Source organism: Schistocerca gregaria, unplaced genomic scaffold (assembly GCF_023897955.1).
Source record: "Schistocerca gregaria isolate iqSchGreg1 unplaced genomic scaffold, iqSchGreg1.2 ptg000156l, whole genome shotgun sequence".
NCBI lineage: Eukaryota > Metazoa > Arthropoda > Insecta > Orthoptera > Acrididae > Schistocerca > Schistocerca gregaria.
In genome coordinates, this window is record NW_026061720.1 from 522598 (window position 1) to 548765 (window position 26168).

Sequence of the window (26168 nt, forward strand, 5' to 3'; positions counted from 1 at the left end):
GGGAACGATCAAAGCGTAGACTGTTAGAGACATTTCTCCCATGGAGGAAAGTGCGCATGGTGACTGTTGTATTCAATCCCGATGCAATTTCTGTGTTTCAACAACACTCTGATAGTCCACAGATTACAGAATGCCCCCAGATGTGCATCGGAAACTACTACGTTTCTTCCAGGGAACAATCAAAGCGTAGACTGTTTGAGACATTACTCCCATTGAGGAAAGTCCGCATGATGACTGTTGCATTCAATCCCGATGCAATTTCTGTGTTTCAACAACACTATGATAGTAAACAGTTTACAGAATGCCTCCAGATGTGCATCGGAAACTACTACTGGTATTCCATTGAACGATCGAAGCTTAGACTGTTTGAGACATTACTCCCATGGAGGGAAATGCGGATGGTGACTGTTGTATTCAATGCCGATGCAATTTCTCTGTTTCATCAACACTTTGAAGGTCCACAGACTACAGAATGCCTCCAGATGTGAATCGAAACTACTACTGGTCTTCCAGGGAACGATCAAAGCGTAGACTGTTTCAGACATTACTCCCATGGAGAAAAGTGCGGACGGTGACTGTTGTTTTATCTCATGCTGCAATTTCTGTGTTTCATCAACACTTTGAAGGTCCACAGATTACAGATTGCCTCCAGATGTGCATCGCAAACTACTACTGGTCTTCCAGGGAACGATCAAGTCGTAGACTGTTTGAGACATTACTCCCATGGAGGAAGGTGCGCATGTTGACTGTTGTATTCAATCCCGACGCAATTTCTGTGTTTCAACAACACTTTGATAGTCGACAGATTACAGAATGCCCCAGATGTGCATCGGAAACAACTACTGGTCTTGCAGGGAACGATCAAGGCGTAGACTGTTCGAGACATTACTCCCATGGAGGAAGGTGACCATGGTGACTGTTGTATTCAATGCCGATGCAATTTCTGTGTTTCATCAACACTTTGAAGGTCCACAGATTACAGAATGCCTCCATATGTGAGTCGAAACTACTACTGGTCTTCCAGAGAACGATCAAAGCGTAGACTGTTAGAGACAATACTCCCATGGAGGAAAGTGCGCATGGTGACTGTTGTATTCAATCCCGTTGCAATTTCTGTGTTTCAACAACACTCTGATAATCCACAGATTACAGAATGCCCCCAGATGTGCATCGGAAACTACTACGTTTCTTCCATAGAACAATCAAAGCGTAGACTGTTTGAGACATTACTCCCATTGAGGAAAGTCCGCATGATGACTGTTGCATTCAATCCCGATGCAATTTCTGTGTTTCAACAACACTATGATAGTAAACAGTTTACAGAATGCCTCCAGATGTGCATCGGAAACTACTACTGGTATTCCAGGGAACGATCAAAGCTTAGACTGTTTGAGACATTACTCCCATGGAGGGAAATGCGGATGGTGACTGTTGTATTCAATGCCGATGCAATTTCTGTGTTTCATCAACACTTTGAAGGTCCACAGACTACAGAATGCCTCCAGATGTGAATCGAAACTACTACTGGTCTTCCAGGGAACGATCAAAGCGTAGACTGTTTCAGACATTACTCCCATGGAGAAAAGTGCGGACAGTGACTGTTGTTTTATCTCATGCTGCAATTTCTGTGTTTCATCAACACTTTGAAGGTCCCACAGATTACAGATTGCCTCCAGATGTGCATCGCAAACTACTACTGGTCTTCCAGGGAACGATCAAGTCGTAGACTGTTTGAGACATTACTCCCATGGAGGAAGGTGCGCATGTTGACTGTTGTATTCAATCCCGATGCAATTTCTGTGTTTCATCAACACTCTGATAGTCCACAGATTACAGATTGTCTCCAGATGTGCATCGGAAACAACTACTGGTCTTCCAGGGAACGATCAAAGCTTAGACTGTTTGAGACATTACTCCCATGGAGGGAAATGCGGATTGTGACTGTTGTATTCATTCCCGATGCAATTTCTGTGTTTCATCAACACTTTGAAGGTCCACAGATTACAGATTGCCTCCAGATGTGCATCGGAAACTACTACTTGTCTTCCAGGGAACGATCAAAGCGTAGACTGTTTGAGACATTACTCCTGTGGAGGAAAGTGCGTATGGTGACTGTCGTTATCAATCCCCATGCCATTTCTGTGTTTCATCAACACTTTGAAGGTCCACAGATTACAGATTGCCTCCAGATGTGCATCGGAAACTACTACTTGTCTTCCAGGGAACGATCAAAGCTTAGACTGTTTGAGACATTACTCCCATGGAGGGAAATGCGGATGGTGACTGTTGTATTCAATCCCGATGCAATTTCTGTGTTTCAACAACACTATGATAGTAAACAGTTTACAGAATGCCTCCAGATGTGCATCGGAAACTACTACTTGTCTTCCAGGGAACGATCAAAGCGTAGACTGTTTGAGACATTACCCCCATGGAGGAAGGTGAGCATGGTGACTGTTGTATTCAATGCCGATGCAATTTCTGTGTTTCATCAACACTTTGAAGGTCCACAGATTACAGAATGCCTCCAGATGTGAGTCGAAATTACTACTGGTCTTCCAGGGAACGATCAAAGCTTAGACTGTTTGAGACATTACTCCCATGGAGGGAAATGCGGATGGTGACTGTTGTATTCATTCCCGATGCAATTTCTGTGTTTCATCAACACTTTGAAGGTCCACAGACTACAGAATGTCTCCAGATGTGAATCGAAACTACTACTGGTCTTCCAGGGATCGATCAAAGCGTAGACTTTTTCAGACATTACTGCCATGGAGAAAAGTGCGGATGGTGACTGTTGTTTTCACTCATGATGCAATTTCTGTGTTTCATCAACACTTTGAAGGTCCACAGATTACAGATTGCCTCCAGATGTGCATCGGAAACTACTACTTGTCTTCCAGGGAACGATCAAAGCGTAGACTGTTTGAGACATTACTCCCGTGGAGGAAAGTGCGCATGGTGACTGTCGTTATCAATCCCCATGCCATTTCTGTGTTTCATCAACACTCTGATAGTCCACAGATTAGAGAATGCCACCAGATGTGCATCGGAAACTACTATTGCTCTTCCAGGGAACGATCAAAGCGTAGACTGTTTGAGAATTACTCCCATGGAGGAAGGTGCGCATGTTGACTGTTGTATTCAATCCCGATGCAATTTCTGTGTTTCAACAACACTTTGATAGTCGACAGATTACAGAATGCCCCAGATGTGCATCGGAAACAACTACTGGTCTTCCAGGGAACGATCAAGGCGTAGACTGTTCGAGACATTACTCCCATGGAGGAAGGTGAGCATGGTGACTGTTGTATTCAATGCTGATGCAATTTCTGTGTTTCATCAACACTTATAAGGTCCACAGACTACAGAATGCCTCCAGATGTGAGTCGAAACTACTACTGGTCTTCCAGGGAACGATCAAAGCGTAGACTGTTTGAGACATTATTCAAATGGAGGAAAGTGCGCATGGTGACTGTTGTATTCAATCCCGTTGCAATTTCTGTGTTTCAACAACACTTTGATAGTCCACAGATTACAGAATGCCCCAGATGTGCATCGGAAACTACTACTGGTCTTCCAGGAAACGATCAAGGCGTAGACTGTTCGAGACATTACTCCCATGGAGGAAGGTGAGCATGGTGACTGTTGTACTCAATGCCGATGCAATTTCTGTGTTTCATCAACACTTTGAAGGTCCACAGATTACAGAATGCCTCCAGATGTGAGTCGAAATTACTACTGGTCTTCCAGGGAACGATCAAAGCGTAGACTGTTAGAGACATTTCTCCCATGGAGGAAAGTGCGCATGGTGACTGTTGTATTCAATCCCGATGCAATTTCTGTGTTTCAACAACACTCTGATAGTCCACAGATTACAGAATGCCCCCAGATGTGCATCGGAAACTACTACGTTTCTTCCAGGGAACAATCAAAGCGTAGACTGTTTGAGACATTACTCCCATTGAGGAAAGTCCGCATGATGACTGTTGCATTCAATCCCGATGCAATTTCTGTGTTTCAACAACACTATGATAGTAAACAGTTTACAGAATGCCTCCAGATGTGCATCGGAAACTACTACTGGTATTCCAGGGAACGATCAAAGCTTAGACTGTTTGAGACATTACTCCCATGGAGGGAAATGCGGATGGTGACTGTTGTATTCAATGCCGATGCAATTTCTGTGTTTCATCAACACTTTGAAGGTCCACAGACTACAGAATGCCTCCAGATGTGAATCGAAACTACTACTGGTCTTCCAGGGAACGATCAAAGCGTAGACTGTTTCAGACATTACTCCCATGGAGAAAAGTGCGGACGGTGACTGTTGTTTTATCTCATGCTGCAATTTCTGTGTTTCATCAACACTTTGAAGGTCCACAGATTACAGATTGCCTCCAGATGTGCATCGCAAACTACTACTGGTCTTCCAGGGAACGATCAAGTCGTAGACTGTTTGAGACATTACTAACATGGAGGAAGGTGCGCATGTTGACTGTTGTATTCAATCCCGACGCAATTTCTGTGTTTCAACAACACTTTGATAGTCGACAGATTACAGAATGCCCCAGATGTGCATCGGAAACAACTACTGGTCTTGCAGGGAACGATCAAGGCGTAGACTGTTCGAGACATTACTCCCATGGAGGAAGGTGACCATGGTGACTGTTGTATTCAATGCCGATGCAATTTCTGTGTTTCATCAACACTTTGAAGGTCCACAGATTACAGAATGCCTCCATATGTGAGTCGAAACTACTACTGGTCTTCCAGAGAACGATCAAAGCGTAGACTGTTAGAGACAATACTCCCATGGAGGAAAGTGCGCATGGTGACTGTTGTATTCAATCCCGTTGCAATTTCTGTGTTTCAACAACACTCTGATAATCCACAGATTACAGAATGCCCCCAGATGTGCATCGGAAACTACTACGTTTCTTCCAGGGAACGATCAAAGCGTAGGCTGTTTGAGACATTACTCCCATTGAGGAAAGTCCGCATGGTGACTGTTGTATTCAATCCCGATGCAATTTCTGTGTTTCAACAACACTATGATAGTAAACAGTTTACAGAATGCCTCCAGATGTGCATCGGAAACTACTACTTGTCTTCCAGGGAACGATCAAAGCATGGACTGTTTGAGACATTACTCCCAAAGAGGAAGGTGAGCATGGTGACTGTTGTATTCAATGCCGATGCAATTTCTGTGTTTCGTCAACACTTTGAAGGTCCACAGATTACAGAATGCCTCCAGATGTGAGTCGAAATTACTACTGGTCTTCCAGGGAACGATCAAAGCTTAGACTGTTTGAGACATTACTCCCATGGAGGGAAATGCGGATGGTGGCTGTTGTATTCATTCCCGATGCAATTTCTGTGTTTCATCAACACTTTGAAGGTCCACAGACTACAGAATGTCTCCAGATGTGAATCGAAACTACTACTGGTCTTCCAGGGATCGATCAAAGCGTAGACTTTTTCAGACATTACTGCCATGGAGAAAAGTGCGGATGGTGACTGTTGTTTTCACTCATGATGCAATTTCTGTGTTTCATCAACACTTTGAAGGTCCACAGATTACAGATTGCCTCCAGATGTGCATCGAAAACTACTACTTGTCTTCCAGGGAACGATCAAAGCGTAGACTGTTTGAAACATTACTCCCGTGGAGGAAAGTGCGCATGGTGACTGTCGTTATCAATCCCCATGCCATTTCTGTGTTTCATCAACACTCTGATAGTCCACAGATTAGAGAATGCCACCAGATATGCATCGGAAACTACTATTGCTCTTCCAGGGAACGATCAAAGCGTAGACTGTTTGAGAATTACTCCCATGGAGGAAAGTGCGCAATTTGACTGTTGTATTCAATCCCGATGGGATTTCTGTTTTCATCAACACTCTGATAGTCCACAGATTACAGATTGTCTCCAGATGTGCATCGGAAACTACTACTGGTCTTCCAGGGAACAATCAAAGCGTATGCTGTTTGAGACATTACTCCGTGGAGGAAAACGCGCATGGTGACTGTTGTATTCAATCCCCATGACATTTCTGTGTTTCATCAACAGTCTGATAGTCCACAGATTACAGAATGCCTCCAGATAAAATCGGAAACTACTACTGGTCTTCCAGGGAACGATCAACGCGTAGACTGTTTGAGACATTACTCCCATGGAGGAAGGTGCGCATGTTGACTGTTGTATTCAATCCCGATGCAATTTCTGTGTTTCAACAACACTTTGATAGTCGACAGATTACAGAATGCCCCAGATGTGCATCGGAAACAACTACTGGTCTTCCAGGGAACGATCAAGGCGTAGACTGTTCGAGACATTACTCCCATGGAGGAAGGTGAGCATGGTGACTGTTGTATTCAATGCCGATGCAATTTCTGTGTTTCATCAACACTTATAAGGTCCACAGACTACAGAATGCCTCCAGATGTGAGTCGAAACTACTACTGGTCTTCCAGGGAACGATCAAAGCGTAGACTGTTTGAGACATTACTTAAATGGAGGAAAGTGCGCATGGTGACTGTTGTATTCAATCCCGTTGCAATTTCTGTGTTTCAACAACACTTTGATAGTCCACAGATTACAGAATGCCTCCAGATGTGAATCGAAACTACTACTGGTCTTCCAGGGAACGATCAAAGCGTAGACTGTTTCAGACATTACTCCCATGGAGGGAAATGCGGATGGTGGCTGTTGTATTCATTCCCGATGCAATTTCTGTGTTTCATCAACACTTTGAAGGTCCACAGACTACAGAATGTCTCCAGATGTGAATCGAAACTACTACTGGTCTTCCAGGGAACGATCAAAGCGTAGACTGTTTGAGACATTATTCAAATGGAGGAAAGTGCGCATGGTGACTGTTGTATTCAATCCCGTTGCAATTTCTGTGTTTCAACAACACTTTGATAGTCCACAGATTACAGAATGCCCCAGATGTGCATCGGAAACTACTACTGGTCTTCCAGGAAACGATCAAGGCGTAGACTGTTCGAGACATTACTCCCATGGAGGAAGGTGAGCATGGTGACTGTTGTACTCAATGCCGATGCAATTTCTGTGTTTCATCAACACTTTGAAGGTCCACAGATTACAGAATGCCTCCAGATGTGAGTCGAAATTACTACTGGTCTTCCAGGGAACGATCAAAGCGTAGACTGTTAGAGACATTTCTCCCATGGAGGAAAGTGCGCATGGTGACTGTTGTATTCAATCCCGATGCAATTTCTGTGTTTCAACAACACTCTGATAGTCCACAGATTACAGAATGCCCCCAGATGTGCATCGGAAACTACTACGTTTCTTCCAGGGAACAATCAAAGCGTAGACTGTTTGAGACATTACTCCCATTGAGGAAAGTCCGCATGATGACTGTTGCATTCAATCCCGATGCAATTTCTGTGTTTCAACAACACTATGATAGTAAACAGTTTACAGAATGCCTCCAGATGTGCATCGGAAACTACTACTGGTATTCCAGGGAACGATCAAAGCTTAGACTGTTTGAGACATTACTCCCATGGAGGGAAATGCGGATGGTGACTGTTGTATTCAATGCCGATGCAATTTCTGTGTTTCATCAACACTTTGAAGGTCCACAGACTACAGAATGCCTCCAGATGTGAATCGAAACTACTACTGGTCTTCCAGGGAACGATCAAAGCGTAGACTGTTTCAGACATTACTCCCATGGAGAAAAGTGCGGACGGTGACTGTTGTTTTATCTCATGCTGCAATTTCTGTGTTTCATCAACACTTTGAAGGTCCACAGATTACAGATTGCCTCCAGATGTGCATCGCAAACTACTACTGGTCTTCCAGGGAACGATCAAGTCGTAGACTGTTTGAGACATTACTAACATGGAGGAAGGTGCGCATGTTGACTGTTGTATTCAATCCCGACGCAATTTCTGTGTTTCAACAACACTTTGATAGTCGACAGATTACAGAATGCCCCAGATGTGCATCGGAAACAACTACTGGTCTTGCAGGGAACGATCAAGGCGTAGACTGTTCGAGACATTACTCCCATGGAGGAAGGTGACCATGGTGACTGTTGTATTCAATGCCGATGCAATTTCTGTGTTTCATCAACACTTTGAAGGTCCACAGATTACAGAATGCCTCCATATGTGAGTCGAAACTACTACTGGTCTTCCAGAGAACGATCAAAGCGTAGACTGTTAGAGACAATACTCCCATGGAGGAAAGTGCGCATGGTGACTGTTGTATTCAATCCCGTTGCAATTTCTGTGTTTCAACAACACTCTGATAATCCACAGATTACAGAATGCCCCCAGATGTGCATCGGAAACTACTACGTTTCTTCCAGGGAACGATCAAAGCGTAGGCTGTTTGAGACATTACTCCCATTGAGGAAAGTCCGCATGGTGACTGTTGTATTCAATCCCGATGCAATTTCTGTGTTTCAACAACACTATGATAGTAAACAGTTTACAGAATGCCTCCAGATGTGCATCGGAAACTACTACTTGTCTTCCAGGGAACGATCAAAGCATGGACTGTTTGAGACATTACTCCCAAAGAGGAAGGTGAGCATGGTGACTGTTGTATTCAATGCCGATGCAATTTCTGTGTTTCGTCAACACTTTGAAGGTCCACAGATTACAGAATGCCTCCAGATGTGAGTCGAAATTACTACTGGTCTTCCAGGGAACGATCAAAGCTTAGACTGTTTGAGACATTACTCCCATGGAGGGAAATGCGGATGGTGGCTGTTGTATTCATTCCCGATGCAATTTCTGTGTTTCATCAACACTTTGAAGGTCCACAGACTACAGAATGTCTCCAGATGTGAATCGAAACTACTACTGGTCTTCCAGGGATCGATCAAAGCGTAGACTTTTTCAGACATTACTGCCATGGAGAAAAGTGCGGATGGTGACTGTTGTTTTCACTCATGATGCAATTTCTGTGTTTCATCAACACTTTGAAGGTCCACAGATTACAGATTGCCTCCAGATGTGCATCGAAAACTACTACTTGTCTTCCAGGGAACGATCAAAGCGTAGACTGTTTGAAACATTACTCCCGTGGAGGAAAGTGCGCATGGTGACTGTCGTTATCAATCCCCATGCCATTTCTGTGTTTCATCAACACTCTGATAGTCCACAGATTAGAGAATGCCACCAGATATGCATCGGAAACTACTATTGCTCTTCCAGGGAACGATCAAAGCGTAGACTGTTTGAGAATTACTCCCATGGAGGAAAGTGCGCAATTTGACTGTTGTATTCAATCCCGATGGGATTTCTGTTTTCATCAACACTCTGATAGTCCACAGATTACAGATTGTCTCCAGATGTGCATCGGAAACTACTACTGGTCTTCCAGGGAACAATCAAAGCGTATGCTGTTTGAGACATTACTCCGTGGAGGAAAACGCGCATGGTGACTGTTGTATTCAATCCCCATGACATTTCTGTGTTTCATCAACAGTCTGATAGTCCACAGATTACAGAATGCCTCCAGATAAAATCGGAAACTACTACTGGTCTTCCAGGGAACGATCAACGCGTAGACTGTTTGAGACATTACTCCCATGGAGGAAGGTGCGCATGTTGACTGTTGTATTCAATCCCGATGCAATTTCTGTGTTTCAACAACACTTTGATAGTCGACAGATTACAGAATGCCCCAGATGTGCATCGGAAACAACTACTGGTCTTCCAGGGAACGATCAAGGCGTAGACTGTTCGAGACATTACTCCCATGGAGGAAGGTGAGCATGGTGACTGTTGTATTCAATGCCGATGCAATTTCTGTGTTTCATCAACACTTATAAGGTCCACAGACTACAGAATGCCTCCAGATGTGAGTCGAAACTACTACTGGTCTTCCAGGGAACGATCAAAGCGTAGACTGTTTGAGACATTACTTAAATGGAGGAAAGTGCGCATGGTGACTGTTGTATTCAATCCCGTTGCAATTTCTGTGTTTCAACAACACTTTGATAGTCCACAGATTACAGAATGCCCCAGATGTGCATCGGAAACTACTACTGGTCTTCCAGGGAACGATCAAGGCGTAGACTGTTCGAGACATTACTCCCATGGAGGAAGGTGAGCATGGTGACTGTTGTATTCAATGCCGATGCAATTTCTGTGTTTCATCAACACTTTGAAGGTCCACAGATTACAGAATGCCTCCAGATGTGAGTCGAAATTACTACTGGTCTTCCAGGGAACGATCAAAGCGTAGACTGTTAGAGACATTTCTCCCATGGAGGAAAGTGCGCATGTTGACTGTTGTATTCAATCCCGATGCAATTTCTGTGTTTCAACAACACTTTGATAGTCGACAGATTACAGAATGCCCCAGATGTGCATCGGAAAAAACTACTGGTCTTCCAGGGAACGATCAAGGCGTAGACTGTTCGAGACATTACTCCCATGGAGGAAGGTGAGCATGGTGACTGTTGTATTCAATGCCGATGCAATTCCTGTGTTTCATCAACACTTTGAAGGTCCACAGACTACAGAATGCCTCCAGATGTGAATCGAAACTACTACTGGTCTTCCAGGGAACGATCAAAGCGTAGACTGTTTCAGACATTACTCCCATGGAGAAAAGTGCGGATGGTGACTGTTGTTTTCACTCATGATGCAATTTCTGTGTTTCATCAACACTTTGAAGGTCCACAGATTACAGATTGCCTCCAGATGTGCATCGCAAACTACTACTGGTCTTCCAGGGAACGATCAAGTCGTAGACTGTTTGAGACATTACTCCCATGGAGGAAGGTGCGCATGTTGACTGTTGTATTCAATCCCGATGCAATTTCTGTGTTTCAACAACACTTTGATAGTCGACAGATTACAGAATGCCCCAGATGTGCATCGGAAACAACTACTGGTCTTCCAGGGAACGATCAAGGCGTAGACTGTTCGAGACATTACTCCCATGGAGGAAGGTGAGCATGGTGACTGTTGTATTCAATCCCGATGCAATTTCTGTGTTTCATCAACACTTTGAAGGTCCACAGACTACAGAATGCCTCCAAATGTGAATCGAAACTACTACTGGTCTTCCAGGGAACGATCAAAGCGTAGACTGTTTCAGACATTACTCCCATGGAGAAAAGTGCGGATGGTGACTGTTGTTTTCACTCATGATGCAATTTCTGCGTTTCATCAACACTTTGAAGGTCCACAGATTACAGATTGCCTCCAGATGTGCATCGCAAACTACTACTTGTCTTCCAGGGAACGATCAAAGCGTAGACTGTTTGAGACATTACTCCCGTGGTGGAAAGTTCGCAATTTGACTGTTGTATTCAATCCTGATGGGATTTCTGTTTTCATCAACACTCTGATAGTCCACAGATTACAGAATGCCTTCAGAAGTGCATGGGAAACTACTACTGGTCTTCCAGGGAACGATCAAAGCATAGACTGTTTCAGACATTACTCCTATGGAGGAAAGTGCGCATGGTGACTGTTGTATTCAATGCCGATGCAATTTCTGTGTTTCATCAACACTTTGCAGGTCCACAGATTACAGAATGCCTCCAGATGTGAATCGAAACTACTACTGGTCTTCCAGTGAACGATCAAAGCGTAGACTGTTTGAGACATTACTCAAATGGAGGAAAGTGCGCATGGTGACTGTTGTATTCAATCCCGTTGCAATTTCTGTGTTTCAACAACACTTTGATAGTCCACAGATTACAGAATGCCCAAGATGTGCATCGGAAACTAATACTGGTCTTCCAGGGAACGATCAAGGCGTAGACTGTTCGAGACATTACTCCCATGGAGGAAGGTGAGCATGGCGACTGTTGTATTCAATGCCGATACAATTTCTGTGTTTCATCAACACTTTGAAGGTCCACAGATTACAGAATGCCTCCAGATATGAGTCGAAATTACTACTGGTCTTCCAGGGAACGATCAAAGCGTAGACTGTTTGAGACATTACTCCCATTGAGGAAAGTCCGCATGGTGACTGTTGCATTCAATCCCGATGCAATTTCTGTGTTTCAACAACACTATGATAGTAAACAGTTTACAGAATGCCTCCAGATGTGCATCGGAAACTACTACTGGTCTTCCAGGGAACGATCAAAGCTTAGACTGTTTGAGACATTACTCCCATGGAGGGAAATGCGGATGGTGACTGTTGTATTCAATGCCGATGCAATTTCTGTGTTTCATCAACACTTTGAAGGTCCACAGACTACAGAATGCCTCCAGATGTGAATCGAAACTACTACTGGTCTTCCAGGGAACGATCAAAGCGTAGACTGTTTCAGACATTACTCCCATGGAGAAAAGTGCGGATGGTGACTGTTGTTTTCACTCATGATGCAATTTCTGTGTTTCATCAACACTTTGAAGGTCCACAGATTACAGATTGCCTCCAGATGTGCATCGCAAACTACTACTGGTCTTCCAGGGAACGATCAAGTCGTAGACTGTTTGAGACATTACTCCCATGGAGGAAGGTGCGCATGTTGACCGTTGTATTCAATCCCGATGCAATTTCTGTGTTTCAACATCACTTTGATAGTCGACAGATTACAGAATGCCCCAGATGTGCATCGGAAACAACTACTGGTCTTCCAGGGAACGATCAAGGCGTAGACTGTTCGAGACATTACTCCCATGGAGGAAGGTGAGCATGGTGACTGTTGTATTCAATGCCGATGCAATTTCTGTGTTTCATCAACACTTATAAGGTCCACAGATTACAGAATGCCTCCATATGTGAGTCGAAACTACTACTGGTCTTCCAGGGAACGATCAAAGCGTAGACTGTTAGAGACATTACTCCCATGGAGGAAAGTGCGCATGGTGACTGTTGTATTCAACCCCGTTGCAATTTCTGTGTTTCAACAACACTCTGATAATCCACAGATTACAGAATGCCCCCAGATGTGCATCGAAAACTACTACGTTTCTTCCAGGGAACGATCAAAGCGTAGACTGTTTGAGACATTACTCCCATTGAGGAAAGTCCGCATGGTGACTGTTGTATTCAATCCCGATGCAATTTCTGTGTTTCAACAACACTATGATAGTAAATAGTTTACAGAATGCCTCCAGATGTGCATCGGAAACTACTACTGATCTTCCAGGGAACGATCAAAGCGTAGACTGTTTGAGATATTACTCCCATTGAGGGAAATGCGGATGGTGACTGTTGTATTCAATCCCGATGCAATTTCTGTGTTTCATCAACACTTTGAAGGTCCACAGACTACAGAATGCCTCCAAATGTGAATCGAAACTACTACTGGTCTTCCAGGGAACGATCAAAGCGTAGACTGTTTCAGACATTACTCCCATGGAGAAAAGTGCGGATGGTGACTGTTGTTTTCACTCATGATGCAATTTCTGTGTTTCATCAACACTTTGAAGGTCCACAGATTACAGATTGCCTCCAGATGTGCATCGCAAAGTACTACTTGTCTTCCAGGGAACGATCAAAGCGTAGACTGTTTGAGACATTACTCCCGTGGAGGAAAGTGCGCATGGTGACTGTCGTTATCAATCCCCATGCCATTTCTGTGTTTCATCAACACTCTGATAGTCCACAGATTAGAGAATGCCACCAGATGTGCATCGGAAACTACTATTGCTCTTCCATTGAACGATCAAAGCGTAGACTGTTTGAGAATTACTCCCATGGTGGAAAGTGCGCAATTTGACTGTTGTATTCAATCCCGATGGGATTTCTGTTTTCATCAACACTCTGATAGTCCACAGATTACAGATTGTCTCCAGATGTGCATCGGAAACTACTACTGGTCTTCCAGGGAACAATCAAAGCGTATGCTGTTTGAGACATTACTCCGTGGAGGAAAATGCGCATGGTGACTGTTGTATTCAATCCCCATGCCATTTCTGTGTTTCATCAACAGTCTGATAGTCCACAGATTACAGAATGCCTCCAGATAAAATCGGAAACTACTACTGGACTTCCAGGGAACGATCAAGGCGTAGACTGTTTGAGACATTACTCCCATGGAGGAAGGTGCGCATGTTGACTGTTGTATTCAATCCCGATGCAATTTCTGTGTTTCAACAACACTTTGATAGTCGACAGATTACAGAATGCCCCAGATGTGCATCGGAAACAACTACTGGTCTTCCAGGGAACGATCAAGGCGTAGACTGTTCGAGACATTACTCCCATGGAGGAAGGTGAGCATGGTGACTGTTGTATTCAATGCCGATGCAATTTCTGTGTTTCATCAACACTTATAAGGTCCACAGATTACAGAATGCCTCCATATGTGAGTCGAAACTACTACTGGTCTTCCAGGGAACGATCAAAGCGTAGACTGTTTGAGACATTACTCCCGTGGAGGAAAGTGCGCATGGTGACTGTCGTTATCAATCCCCATGCCATTTCTGTGTTTCATCAACACTCTGATAGTCCACAGATTAGAGAATGCCACCAGAAGTGCATCGGAAACTACTATTGCTCTTCCAGGGAACGATCAAAGCGTAGACTGTTGGAGAATTACTCCCATGGTGGAAAGTGCGCAATTTGACTGTTGTATTCAATCCTGATGGGATTTCTGTTTTCATCAACACTCTGATAGTCCACAGATTACAGAATGCCTCCAGATGTGCATGGGAAACTACTACTGGTCTTCCAGGGAACGATCAAAGCGTAGACTGTTTCAGACATTACTCCTATGGAGGAAAGTGCGCATGGTGACTGTTGTATTCAATGCTGATGCAATTTCTGTGTTTCATCAACACTTTGCAGGTCCACAGATTACAGAATGCCTCCAGATGTGAATCGAAACTACTACTGGTCTTCCAGTGAACGATCAAAGCGTAGACTGTTTGAGACATTACTCAAATGGAGGAAAGTGCGCATGGTGACTGTTGTATTCAATCCCGTTGCAATTTCTGTGTTTCAACAACACTTTGATAGTCCACAGATTACAGAATGCCCCAGATGTGCATCGGAAACTAATACTGGTCTTCCAGGGAACGATCAAGGCGTAGACTGTTCGAGACATTACTCCCATGGAGGAAGGTGAGCATGGCGACTGTTGTATTCAATGCCGATACAATTTCTGTGTTTCATCAACACTTTGAAGGTCCACAGATTACAGAATGCCTCCAGATGTGAGTCGAAATTACTACGGGTCTTCCAGGGAACGATCAAAGCGTAGACTGTTAGAGACATTACTCCCATGGAGGAAAGTGCGCATGGTGACTGTTGTATTCAATCCCGATGCAATTTCTGTGTTTCAACAACACTCTGATAGTCCACAGATTACAGAATGCCCCCAGATGTGCATCGGAAACTACTACGTTTCTTCCAGGGAACGATCAAAGCGTAGACTGTTTGAGACATTACTCCCATGGAGGAAAGTCCGCATGGTGACTGTTGTATTCAATCCCGATGCAATTTCTGTGTTTCAACAACACTATGATAGTAAACAGTTTACAGAATGCCTCCAGATGTGCATCGGAAACTACTACTGATCTTCCAGGGAACGATCAAAGCGTAGACTGTTTGAGATATTACTCCCATTGAGGGAAATGCGGATGGTGACTGTTGTATTCAATCCCGATGCAATTTCTGTGTTTCATCAACACTTTGAAGTTCCACAGACTACAGAATGCCTCCAAATGTGAATCGAAACTACTACTGGTCTTCCAGGGAACGATCAAAGCGTAGACTGTTTCAGACATTACTCCCATGGAGAAAAGTGCGGATGGTGACTGTTGTTTTCACTCATGATGCAATTTCTGTGTTTCATCAACACTTTGAAGGTCCACAGATTACAGATTGCCTCCAGATGTGCATCGCAAACTACTACTTGTCTTCCAGGGAACGATCAAAGCGTAGACTGTTTGAGACATTACTCATGTGGAGGAAAGTGCGCATGGTGACTGTCGTTATCAATCATCATGCCATTTCTGTGTTTCATCAACACTCTGATAGTCCACAGATTAGAGAATGCCACCAGATGTGCATCGGAAACTACTATTGCTCTTCCAGGGAACGATCAAAGCGTAGACTGTTTGAGAATTACTCCCATGGTGGAAAGTTCGCAATTTGACTGTTGTATTCAATCCTGATGGGATTTCTGTTTTCATCAACACTCTGATAGTCCACAGATTACAGAATGCCTTCAGATGTGCATGGGAAACTACTACTGGTCTTCCAGGGAACGATCAAAGCATAGACTGTTTCAGACATTACTCCTATGGAGGAAAGTGCGCATGGTGACTGTTGTATTCAATGCCGATGCAATTTCTGTGTTTCATCAACACTTTGCAGGTCCACAGATTACAGAATGCCTCCAGATGTGAATCGAAACTACTACTGGTCTTCCAGTGAACGATCAAAGCGTAGACTGTTTGAGACATTACTCAAATGGAGGAAAGTGCGCATGGTGACTGTTGTATTCAATCCCGTTGCAATTTCTGTGTTTCAACAACACTTTGATAGTCGACAGATTACAGAATGCCCCAGATGTGCATCGGAAACAACTACTGGTCTTCCAGGGAACGATCAAGGCGTAGACTGTTCGAGACATTACTCCCATGGAGGAAGGTGAACATGGTGACTGTTGTATTCAATGCCGATGCAATTTCTGTGTTTCATCAACACTTATAAGGTCCACAGATTACAGAATGCCTCCATATGTGAGTCGAAACTACTACTGGTCTTCCAGGGAACGATCAAAGCGTAGACTGTTAGAGACATTACTCCCATGGAGGAAAGTGCGCATGGTGACTGTTGTATTCAACCCCGTTGCAATTTCTGTGTTTCAACAACACTCTGATAATCCACAGATTACAGAATGCCCCCAGATGTGCATCGAAAACTACTACGTTTCTTCCAGGGAACGATCAAAGCGTAGACTGTTTGAGACATTACTCCCATTGAGGAAAGTCCGCATGGTGACTGTTGTATTCAATCCCGATGCAATTTCTGTGTTTCAACAACACTATGATAGTAAACAGTTTACAGAATGCCTCCAGATGTGCATCGGAAACTACTACTGATCTTCCAGGGAACGATCAAAGCGTAGACTGTTTGAGATATTACTCCCATTGAGGGAAATGCGGATGGTGACTGTTGTATTCAATCCCGATGCAATTTCTGTGTTTCATCAACACTTTGAAGGTCCACAGACTACAGAATGCCTCCAAATGTGAATCGAAACTACTACTGGTCTTCCAGGGAACGATCAAAGCGTAGACTGTTTCAGACATTACTCCCATGGAGAAAAGTGCGGATGGTGACTGTTGTTTTCACTCATGATGCAATTTCTGTGTTTCATCAACACTTTGAAGGTCCACAGATTACAGATTGCCTCCAGATGTGCATCGCAAAGTACTACTTGTCTTCCAGGGAACGATCAAAGCGTAGACTGTTTGAGAATTACTCCCATGGTGGAAAGGGCGCAATTTGACTGTTGTATTCAATCCCGATGGGATTTCTGTTTTCATCAACACTCTGATAGTCCACAGATTACAGATTGTCTCCAGATGTGCATCGGAAACTACTACTGGTCTTCCAGGGAACAATCAAAGCGTATGCTGTTTGAGACATTACTCCGTGGAGGAAAATGCGCATGGTGACTGTTGTATTCAATCCCCATGCCATTTCTGTGTTTCATCAACAGTCTGATAGTCCACAGATTACAGAATGCCTCCAGATAAAGTCGGAAACTACTACTGGTCTGCCAGGGAACGATCAAGACGTAGACTGTTTGAAACATTACTCCCATGGAGGAAGGTGCGCATGTTGACTGTTGTATTCAATCCCGATGCAATTTCTGTGTTTCAACAACACTTTGATAGTCGACAGATTACAGAATGCCCCAGATGTGCATCGGAAACAACTACTGGTCTTCCAGGGAACGATCAAGGCGTAGACTGTTCGAGACATTACTCCCATGGAGGAAGGTGAGCATGGTGACTGTTGTATTCAATGCCGATGCAATTTCTGTGTTTCATCAACACTTATAAGGTCCACAGACTACAGAATGCCTCCAGATGTGAGTCGAAACTACTACTGGTCTTCCAGGGAACGATCAAAGCGTAGACTGTTTGAGACATTACTCAAATGGAGGAAAGTGCGCATGGTGACTGTTGTATTCGATCCCGTTGCAATTTCTGTGTTTCAACAACACTTTGATAGTCGACAGATTACAGAATGCCCCAGATGTGCATCGGAAACAACTACTGGTCTTCCAGGGAACGATCAAGGCGTAGACTGTTCGAGACATTACTCCCATGGAGGAAGGTGAGCATGGTGACTGTTGTATTCAATGCCGATGCAATTTCTGTGTTTCATCAACACTTATAAGGTCCACAGATTACAGAATGCCTCCATATGTGAGTCGAAACTACTACTGGTCTTCCAGGGAACGATCAAAGCGTAGACTGTTTGAGACATTACTCCCGTGGAGGAAAGTGCGCATGGTGACTGTCGTTATCAATCCCCATGCCATTTCTGTGTTTCATCAACACTCTGATGGTACACAGATTAGAGAATGCCACCAGATGTGCATCGGAAACTACTATTGCTCTTCCAGGGAACGATCAAAGCGTAGACTGTTGGAGAATTACTCCCATGGTGGAAAGTGCGCAATTTGACTGTTGTATTCAATCCTGATGGGATTTTTGTTTTCATCAACACTCTGATAGTCCACAGATTACAGAATGCCTCCAGATGTGCATGGGAAACTACTACTGGTCTTCCAGGGAACGATCAAAGCGTAGACTGTTTCAGACATTACTCCTATGGAGGAAAGTGCGCATGGTGACTGTTGTATTCAATGCTGATGCAATTTCTGTGTTTCATCAACACTTTGCAGGTCCACAGATTACAGAATGCCTCCAGATGTGAATCGAAACTACTACTGGTCTTCCAGTGAACGATCAAAGCGTAGACTGTTTGAGACATTACTCAAATGGAGGAAAGTGCGCATGGTGACTGTTGTATTCAATCCCGTTGCAATTTCTGTGTTTCAACAACACTTTGATAGTCCACAGATTACAGAATGCCCCAGATGTGCATCGGAAACTAATACTGGTCTTCCAGGGAACGATCAAGGCGTAGGCTGTTCGAGACATTACTCCCATGGAGGAAGGTGATCATGGTGACTGTTGTATTCAATGCCGATACAATTTCTGTGTTTCATCAACACTTTGAAGGTCCACAGATTACAGAATGCCTCCAGATGTGAGTCGAAATTACTACTGGTCTTCCAGGGAACGATCAAAGCGTAGACTGTTAGAGACATTACTCCCATGGAGGAAAGTGCGCATGGTGACTGTTGTATTCAATCCCGATGCAATTTCTGTGTTTCAACAACACTCTGATGGTCCACAGATTACAGATTGCCCCCAGATGTTCATCGGAAACTACTACGTTTCTTCCAGGGAACGATCAAAGCGTAGACTGTTTGAGACATTACTCCCATGGAGGAAAGTGCGAATATTGCGTGTTGTATTCGATCCCGATGCCATTTCTGTGTTTCATCAACACTCTGATAGTCCACAGATTAGAGAATGCCACCAGATGTGCATCGGAAACTACTATTGCTCTTCCAAGGAACGATCAAAGCGTTGACTGTTTGAGAATTACTCCCATGGAGGAAAGTGCGCAATTTGACTGTTGTATTCAATCCCGATGGGATTTCTGTTTTCATCAACACTCTGATAGTCCACAGATTACAGAATGATTCCAGATGTGCATCGGAAACTACTACTGGTCTTCCAGGGAACGATCAAAGCGTAGACTGTTTCAGACATTACTCCTATGGAGGAAAGTGCGCATGGTGACTGTTGTATTCAATCCCGATGCAATTTCTGAGTTTCATCAACACTCTGTTAGTCCACAGATTACAGAATTCCTATATATGTGCATCGGAAACAACTACTGGCCTTCCAGGGAACGATCAAAGCGTATGCTGTTTGAGACATTACTCCCATGGAGGAAAGAGCGAATATTGAATGTTGAATTCAATCCGGATGCAATTTCTATGTTTCATCAACAGTCTGATAGTCCACAGATTACAGAATGCCTCCAGATGTGCATCGGAAACTACTACTGGTCTTCCTGGGAATGATCAAAGCGTAGGCTGTTTGAGCTATTAATCCATGGAGGAAAGTTTTCATGGTTACTGTTGTATTCAATCCCGATGAATTTTCTGTGTTTCATCAACACTCTGATAGTCCACACATTAGAAAAAGCCACCAGATGTGCATCGGAAACAACTATTGCTCTTCCAGGGAACGATCAAAGCGTAGACTGTTTCAGACGTTAATCCCATTGAGGAAAGTGCGGAGGGTGACTGTTGTATTCAATCCCAATGCAATTTCTGTATTTTATAAACACTCTGATAGTCCATAGATTACAGATTGTCTCCAGATGTGCATCGGAAACTACTACTGGTTTTCCTGGGAACGATCAAAACGTAGACTGTTTCAGACATTACTCCCATGGACGAAAGTGCGGATGTTGACTGTTGTGTTCAATCTTGATGCAATTTCTGTGTTTCATCAACAATCTGACAGTCCACAGATTACAGATATCCTCCAGATGTGCATCGGAAACTACTACTGGTCTTCCTGGGAACGATCAAAGCGTAGTCTGTTTGAGACATTACTCCCTTGGAAGAAAGTGCGGTTGGTGACTGTTGTATTCAATCCCGATGCATTTCTGTGTTTCATCAACACTCTGATAGTCCACAGATTACAGATTGTCTCCAGATGTGCATCGGAAACTACTACTGGTCTTCCAGCTAACGATCAAAGCGTATGCTGTTTGAGACATCACTCTGTGGAGGAAAGTGCGCATGTTGAGTGATGTATTCAATCCCCATGCTATTTCTGTGTTTCATCAACAGTCTGATAGTCCACAGATTACAGAATGCCTCCAGATAACATCGCAAACTACTACTGGTCTTCCAGAGAACGATCGAGGCGTAGACTGATTGAGACATTAATCCGATGGAGGAGCGTGCGCATGGTGACTGTTGTATTCAATGCCGATGCAATTTCTGTGTTTCATCAACACTTTGAAGGTCCACAGATTACAGAATGCCTCCAGATGTGAATCGAAACTACTACTGGTCTTCCAGGGAACGATCAAAGCGTAGACTGTTTGAGACATTACTCCCATGGAAGGAAATGCGCATGGTGACTGTTGTATTCAATCCCGATGCAATTTCTGTGTTTCAACAACACTTTGATAGTCAACAGATTGCAGAATGCCCCAGATGTGCATCGGAAACTACTACTGGTCTTCCAGGGAACGATCAAAGCGTAGACTGTTTGAGACATTACTCCCATGGAGGAAAGTCTTCATGGTGACTGTTGTATTCAATCCCGATGCAACTTCTGTGTTTCATCAACACTTTGAAGGTCCACAGATTACAGAATGCCTCCAGATGCGAATCGAAACTACTACTGGTCTTCCAGGGAACGACCAAAGCGTAGACTGTTTGAGACATTACTCCCATGGAGGAAAGTTGTCATGGTGACTGTTGTATTCAATCCCGATGCAATTTCTGTGTTTCAACAACACTCGGATAGTCCACAGATTACAGAATGCCTCCAGATGTGCATCGGAAACTACTACTGGTCTACAGGGAACGACCATAGCGATGAAAGTTTGAGATATTACCACCATGGAGAAATGTACGCATGGTGCCTGTTGTATTCAATCCCGATGTAATTTCTGTGTTTCATCAACACTCTGATAGTCCACAGATTACAGATTGCCTCCAGATGTGCATCGGAAACTACTACTGGTCTACAGGGAACGACCATAGCGATGAAAGTTTGAGATATTACCACCATGGAGAAATGTACGCATGGTGCCTGTTGTATTCAATCCCGATGCAATTTCTGTGTTTCATCAACACTCTGATAGTCCACAGATTACAGATTGCCTCCAGATGTGCATCGGAAACTACTACTGGCCTTCTTGGGAAAGATCAAAGCGTAGACTGTTTGAGATATAACTCCCATGGAGGAAAGTGTGCATGGTTACTGATGTATTCAATCCCGGTGCAATTTCTGTGTTTCATCAACAGTCTGATAGTCCACAGATTACAGAATGCCTCCAGATAACATCGGAAACTACTACTGGTCTTCCAGGGAACGATCAAGGCGTAGACTGTTTGAGACATTAATCCCATGGGGGAGCGTGCGCAAGGTGACTGTTGTATTCAATCCCGTTGCAATTTCTGTGTTTCAACAACTCTTTGATAGTCCACCGATTACAGAATGCCCCAGATGTGCATTGGAAACTACTACTGGTCTTCCAGGGAACGATCAAAGCGTAGACTGTTCGAGACATTACTCCCATGGAGGAAGGTGAGCATGGTGAGTGTTGTATTCAATGCCGATGCAATTTCTGTGTTTCATCAACACTTTGAAGGTCCAAAGATTACAGAATGCTACCATATGTGAGTCGTAACTACTACTGGTCTTCCAGGGAACGATCAAAGCGTAGACTGCTAGAGACATTACTCCATGGAGGAATTTGCGCATGGTGACTGTTGTATTCAATCCCGTGGCAATTTCTGTGTTTCAACAACACTCTGATAGTCCACAGCTTACAGAATGCTCCCAGATGTGCATCGGAATCTACTACGTTTCTTCCAGGGAACGATCAAAGCGTAAACTGTTTGAGACATTACTCCCATTGAGGAAAGTCCGCATGGTGACTGTTGTATTCAATCCCGATGCGATTTCTGTGTTTCAACAACACTATGATAGTAAACAGTTTACAGAATGCCTCCAGATGTGCATCGGAAACTACTACTTGTCTTCCAGGGAACGATCAAAGCGTAGATTGTTTAAGACATTACTCCCATGGAGGGAATTGCGGATGGTGACTGTTGTATTCAATTGCGATGCAATTTCTGTGTTTCATCAACACTTTGAATGTCCACAGACTACAGAATGCCTCCACATGTGATTCGAAACTACTACTGGTCTTCCAGGGAACGATCAAAGCGTAGACTGTTTGAGACATTACTCGTGTGGAGGAAAGTGCGCATGGTGAGTGTCGTTATCAATCCCCATGCCATTTCTGTGTTTCATCAACACTCTGATAGTCCACAGATTAGAGAATGCCACCAGATGTGCATCGGAAACTACTATTGCTCATCCAGGGAACGATCAAAGCGTAGACTGTTGGGAATTACTCCCATGGAGGAAAGTGCGCAATTTGACTGTTGTATTCAATCCCGATGGGATTTCTGTTTTCATCAACACTCTGATAGTCGACAGATTACAGAATGCCTCCAGATGTGCATCCGATTCTACTACTGGTCTTCCTGGGAACGATCAATGCGTAGACGTTTTGAGACATTACTCCCATGGAGGGAAATGCGGATGGTGACTGTTGTATTCAATCCCGATGCAATTTCTGTGTTTCATCAACAATTTGAAGGTCCACAGACTACAGAATGCCTCCAGATGTGAATCGAAATTACTACTGGTCTTCCAGGGAATGATCAAAGCGTAGACTGTTTCAGACATTACTCTCATTGAGGAAAGTCCGCATGGCGACTGTTGTATTCAATCCCGATGCAATTTCTGTGTTTCATCAACACTTTGAAGGTCCACAGATTACAGAATGCCTCCAGATGTGAATCGAAACTACTACTGGTCTTCCAGGGAACGATCAAAGCGTAGACTGTGTGAGACATTACTCCCATGGAGGAAAGTGGTCATGGTGACTGTTGTATTCAACCCCGATGCAATTTCTGTGTTTCAACAACACTCGGATAGTCCACAGTTTACAGAATGCACCCAGATGTGCATCGGAAACTACTACGTTTCTTCCAGGGAACGATCAAAGCGTAGACTGTTTGAGACATTTCTCTCATTGAGGGAAGTCCGCATGGTGACTGTTGTATTTAATCCCGATGCAATTTCTGTGTTTCAACAACACTATGATAGTAAACAGGTTACAGAATGCCTACAGATGTGCATCGGAAACTACTACTGGTCTTCCAGGGAACGATCAAAGCGTAGACTGTTTGAGACATTACTCCCATTGTGGGAAATGCATATGGTGACTGTTGTATTCAATCCCTATTTCAGTGTTTCATCAACACTTTGAAGGTCCACAGACTACAGAATGCCTCCAGATGTGAATCGAAACTACTACTGGTCTTCCAGGGAATGATCAAAGCGTAGACTGTTTCAGACATTACTCCCATGGAGAAAAGTGCGGATGGTGACTGTTGTTTTCACTCATGATGCAATATCTGTGTTTCATCAACACTTTGAAGGTCCACAGATTACAGAATGCCTCCAGATGTGCATCGGAAACTACTATTGCTCTTCCAGGGAACGATCAAAGCGTAGACTGTTTGAGAATTACTCCCATGGAGGAAAGTGCGCAATTTGACTGTTGTATTCAATCCCAATGGGATTTCTGTTTTCATCAACACTCTGATAGTCCACAGATTACAGAATGATTCCAGATGTGCATCGGAAACTACTACTGGTCTTCCAGAAAACGATCAAAGCGTAGACTGTTTCAGACATTAATCCCTTGGAGGAAAGTGCGCATGGTGACTGTTGTATTCAATCCCGATGCAATTTCTGTGTTTCATCAACACTCGGATAGTCCACAGATTACAGAATGCCTCCAGATGTGCATCGGAATCTACTACTGGTCTTCAGGGAACGATCAAAGCGATGACAGTTTGAGGCATTACCGCCATGGAGAAATGTACGCATGGTGCCTGTTGTATTCAATCCCGATGCAATTTCTGTGTTTCATCAACACTCGGATAGTCCACAGATTACAGAATGCGTCCAGATGTGCATCGGAATCTACTACTGGTCTTCATGGAACGATCAAAGCGATGACAGTTTGAGGCATTACTGCCATGGAGAAATGTACGCATGGTGCCAGTTGTATTCAATCCCGATGCAATTTCTGTGTTTCATCAACACTCTGATAGTCCACAGATTACAGATTGCCTCCAGATGTGCATCGGAAACTACTACTGCCCTTCTTGGGAACGATTAAAGCGTAGACTGTTTGAGATATAACTCCCATGGAGGAAAGTGCGCATGGTGACTGTTGTATTCAATCCCGATGCAATTTCTGTTTCATCAACACTATGATAGTCCACAGATTACAGAATGCCTCCTGATGTGCATCGGAAACTACTCCTGGTCTTCCAGGGAACGATCAATGCGTAGACTGTTTGAGACATTATTCCCGTGGAGGAAAGTGCGCATGATGACTGTTGTATTCAATCCCCATACAATTTATGTGTTCCGTCAACACTCTGATAGTCCACAGATTACATAATGCCACCAGATGTGCATGGGAAACTACTACTGTTCTTCCAGGGAACGATCAAAGCGTGGAGTGTTTCAGACATTACTCCCATGGAGGAAAGTGCGGATGGTCACTGTTGTATTCAATCCTATTCCAATATCTGTGTTTCATCAACACTCTGATAGTCCACAGATTACAGAATGCCACCACGTGTGCATCGGAAACTACTACTGGTCATCCTGGGAACGATGAAAGCGTAGACTATTTGAGACATTACTCCCATGGAGGAAAGTGCGCATGGTGACTCTTGTATTAAATCGCGATGCAATTTTTGTTTCAACAACACTCTGAATGTCCTCAGATTACAGAATGCCTCCAGATAACATCGGAAACTACTACTGGTCTTCCAGGGAACGATCAAAGCGTAGACTGTTTGAGACATTACTCCCATGGAAGAAAGTGCGCATGGTGACTGTTGTATTCAATGCCGATGCCATTTCTGTGTTTCATCAACACCCGGATAGACCACAGATTACAGAATGCCTCCAGATGTGCATCGGAAACTACCACTGGTCTTCCAGGGAACGATCAAGGCGTAGACTGTTCGAGACATTACTCCCATGGAGGAAGGTGCGCATAGTGACTGTTGTATTCAATGCCGATGCAATTTCTGCGTTTCATCAACACTTTGAAGGTCCACAGATTATAGAATGCCTCCAGATGTGAATCGAAACTACTACTCGTCTTCCAGGGAACGATCAAAGCGTAGACTGTTTCAGACATTACTCCCATGGAGGAAAGTGCGCATGGTGACTGTTGTATTCAATCCCGATGCACTTCCTGTCTTTCATCAACACTCTGATAGTCCACAGA